Source organism: Propithecus coquereli, unplaced genomic scaffold, assembly GCF_000956105.1.
Source record: "Propithecus coquereli isolate 6110/MARCELLA unplaced genomic scaffold, Pcoq_1.0 Scaffold224, whole genome shotgun sequence".
NCBI lineage: Eukaryota > Metazoa > Chordata > Mammalia > Primates > Indriidae > Propithecus > Propithecus coquereli.
Window position 1 is genome coordinate 5,999,610 of NW_012147634.1, and position 4,510 is coordinate 6,004,119.

Below are 4,510 nucleotides of genomic sequence, written 5' to 3' on the forward strand. Positions count from 1 at the left end.
ATCCCATTTTCCCAAGACTTGAAATATCACCTTTATCATATGTTAAATTCCCATATACACTCAGATATATTTCTATACCTTCTGTGCTTTTCCATTGATCTACGTATTTATTACAATGTCATTACTGCTTTGAATAGAGCAGCTTTTTGCTACATTTTCTATTTAAAATGATGTTCACCATCACTCTTCTTCTTGTTCAAAAATTCCTTGGCAGTCTTGTAAGATTTTATAAGGATTATACCATCCTAGCTAAATTTTTCTCCCATACTTTTACATTTAAATGAATGGTGCCAGGAAAAATCTGTAGGACCTCAGAGATACCACTAAATAGGGATTGTGTGACAAAGTGAAGAAAATCTAACAAAGGAGGAACATACACTTTGGGTTTTTTATTGTTTTATAATCATGGGTGAAGTTAGCACACAAAAAGACTTCTATCTTTTGCTTACCTTCTCTATGCATTTTTGGGTCTGAAAAGACTAATACTTGAAAATATGGCTTCGCTGTTCCAGCTGTGAGCACCCTACCTGCCCTCTCTCCAGGCTTCCCAGCAGTGCCACTGTTCCCAAATCCAGGTGAACAAGAGATGTTCAAAGATAGAATGGACTGCCTTGCATGGGGAAAAAATGAGTTTCTAGTCATTGAAGGTGTTCAAACCTCTTGATGGTGTTATTATAGAGAAGACGAGGTCCCAGGGTCTGAAGACCTGTAAGCCCTCTTCTAACCCTGAAAGTCTCTGATTCTGGGACGCAGAAATTGGATATATTAATGGGAAGGAATAACATACAATGCATTTAACAGTAATAGAAGTGGAAATCATAGCAGGGGAATGAGAGTCTATCAAGTTCACTGGGATGCAAATCTCAACCTGGAGAGAAGGTGCTGGTGGAGAGAGCCACAGGACTTTTAGGAGAAGATGGATAATACGTTTTAAAGGCAGAACACAAAACTGGCATGAGGCAAGATCCAGGAGTAAGGAAAGACTTCAACCATCTGGGCATCAGCCGGAGTCTCAGGTTTCTAAAAACAGATAATTCTTGTCTGGCTTTGCTGATAGTTTCATGCCCAAAAGATGAAGTGAGAAAGCAAAGAGGAAAGCTGGCAATTGAGATCAGAAGAAATTTATTTGGGGGTAGGAGAAGACAAAAACTCAAGAAGAAAGTGTCCCTAGTCCTAGAATCTATCTAGGCAGGAAAAGAAGCTGAGAATAAGGTGAGTCATGTTATCCACACTTGAGGAAAAAGCATCTAAAAGGGTCAAGAGAGGAGATGTGATTCTTACCTCTCAAAGTCTTAAAAGTTGATATGAATTACAAAGACAGCAGCTCTACAATGGCATTCTGTCTATACAATCACAAATGAGCCAAAGAGAAAGAGATGCCGAAGGCTCTTGAAGAACCAGCACAGCCCCACAGAAGATGGGAGAAGGGGTGGATTAGTCAGGGTTCTCCAGAGAAACAGACCAATGGGATGGACACACACACACACACACACACACACACACACACACACACATGCACTTTAAGGAATTGGCTCACGTGATTGTTGGGGCTGGCAAGTTTGAAATCTGTAGGACAGGCCTTTAGGTTGGAGATTCAGGTAAGAGTTGATGTTGTGGTCTTATGTCTGAATTCTGCAGGGCAGCAGGTTGTAAACTCAGGCGGGGTTCCTATTTTGCAGTCTTGAGGCAAATTCCTCTACTTTGGGGAACCTCATCTGTGCTCTTAAGGCTTTCAACTGATTGGATTAGGTCCACTCACATTGTGGAGGATAATCTGCTTCACTCAAAGTCTACTGATTTAAATGTTAATCTCATCTAAAAATCCCTTCACAGCAACATCTAGAGTGGCATTTGACCAAGCAACTGGGCACCACAACTTAGCCAAGTTGACACATAGACTTAACCATCACAAGGAGCGTATGGCCAAGGGCAAACACAAGGACACTGTGGTCATGCCAGATGAGTCCTAGGAAGGCTAAAGCTGAGAAAGGCCTGAAGAGCCATCAAGAGACCATGGTGGGGGGACTTAAAAATTGGCATCCAGTAGATAGATGGTGTCTTAGTCCATTTGGGCTGCTATAACAAATTACCATAGACTGGGTGGCTTATAAAAAATAGAAGTTTATTTGTCAAAGTTCTGGAGGCTGGGAAGTCCAAGATCAAGGCACTGTTCAGCCCTCATGACCGAATCACCTCCCAAAGACCCCACTTCCAAACATCATCACATTGGAGAGTAAGTTTTAACATACGAATCTGGGGGACACAAACATTCAGACCATAGCAGGTGGGGTGCCCAGTATAGCAGGGTGCAGATCACTTATCTTCCCTCTTTATCAACAAGCATCTCTAACCTGGGAAAGATAAAGTGTAAGTGTATAAAAGAGACCTGAGGCTGAAGATAAAAGAGCCCCCAAACACCTGTAAACACCTGTAAAGAACGAGCTTATGGGCTGAGCCCATTTGCAGCCCAGGACACTAAATATTCCTAGAGATGTGATCACGGAAGCCTTGTCTGAAATTTTAGAGACGTTGTGGAGAGGCACAGGGGGTCAGAGCATTGCAGACTCGCTATTTGGCTTTTCATAAAGGGAACATACTGCATGCAGTCTTTGGCCAACTTCTAAAAGAAATTACAAGCCAGTGGTCTGAGCATTTAGAAACCAAGGGTTGCAGTGAGCAAGCCGGCCTAGGGTAAGAGATTTACGATGTCCTGTGCACCTGTGCACTGCACCCCTCACCCCAGGCCTGGGCTGCACTGCCCTCATTCACCATAGTATCCCCACTTGTAAGTGAACAGAGTGAGGGAAAGGGTGTGCCCAAGATCCCACAGCTGCAAATAAAAGGACTCAGGTCATTAGCAGAGCTTGTGCTCTTTCTCCTACTGTGCGGCAGGGACTGTCAAGCGATGGCCATGGGCTAAATCTGGCCTGCCAGCTGTTTTTGTATGCTCTGTGAACTAAGAACGATTTTTACACTTTTAAATGGTTGGGGAAAAAACACAAAAAAAGAATTATATTTTGCGAGATGTGAAAATGATATGAAATTCAAATTTCAATGTCCATCAATAAAGTTTTATTGGATCACAGCCATACCCACTTTTTTCTATATGTCTATGGCTACTTTTGTGCTAGAATTGGCAGAGTGGAGTAGTTATGACAGCCCTTCTGATTTTCAAAGCCTGAAGCAGGGGTGGGGAACTTGTGGCCTTAAGGCCACATGTGACCTTCTAAGTTCTTAAGTATGGCCTTTTGACTGAATCCAAATTTTACTGAACAAATCCTTTTATTTTTATTAATAAATTTTTATTTGTCTTTTATATTTTTATTTTGTTTTTTAAATGAATGTATTTAAAGTACCAAAGAATAAAATACGTTTCAATGAAATAATCCTGCTAGATTGAATGGCACAATTAGAATATCAGTCAGCCATAAGGGATAAATTGATGGCTGCTACGCTCATGATTTAGTTCTAACCTCCCCTGCCTGACTAGTGCCACTACTGCATGAAGCTGTTTGGCGAGAGTTTATGGGGGTTTAGGTCTGTCATCAGCTTTTGACAATAGTGCACTGTGTTTCTGTCTGAAGTGGAATTCGTGGATAGTTACACAGCTTGACAGTATTTTTTAATTCTGTCTGCTTAATAGCCCATGATGTCAAAGAAGACCAAGAGAATGCTGAAGGAAGAAAACAGATTTTTTAATGATGATTGGGAATTGCAATAGTATCTTGTTTCTGCTAAAGATAAGATGATTTGCTTGCTTTGTGATACTGCAATATCAACATTAGAGAAATTCATTGTTCATCAACATTATAACATTCCTAAGGATCACAGTATTTTAAATCAGGGGGAGAGGTACAAAAGGTTGTGTTGCAGAAATTAAAAGATGAAAAGCAAAAGCAAAGACATTCTTTCAAGCAGCAATAAGACCTGGAAATAATGCCACTGAAGCAACTTATAATGTAGTTTATATACTCAGGGGAAAAAAGGGAAGCCATTCAGTGAGGCAGAAATTATGAAAGAATGCATTGTCGAAGTTGTAGGATGCTTAAACCCTGATAATATTTCAAAGTACAAACAACTGCCTCTTTCAAGGACAACCATAATGGATCAGCAGCACGAATGAGGCTTCAGCTTGGCAACTTCATGCAATACTTCAAAAGGAAAATATATATTATTCAATTGCTTTGTATGAATCAACTGGTACTACTGACTTGGTACAGGTTTTATACTTCCTTTGGGTCATAATAGAAGATTTTCTTTGCTATGAAAAGTTATTCGCTTTGGGTACTCTTGTGAACAGAACACGGGGAATAGACATCTTCAACTTTCAAGATTAATGTGAAGTTGGCTAAATTTGGTAAATTTAGTGAGTGTATGTACTGATGGTGGAAACTTCCATGACAGGAAAACATCAAGGGTTTATTGCACAGATTAAAAAAAGTATTAACAGATCCAAATGCTCTCATTTCTTTTCATTGTATCTTGCATCAGCAAAATCTCTGTGCTAAAG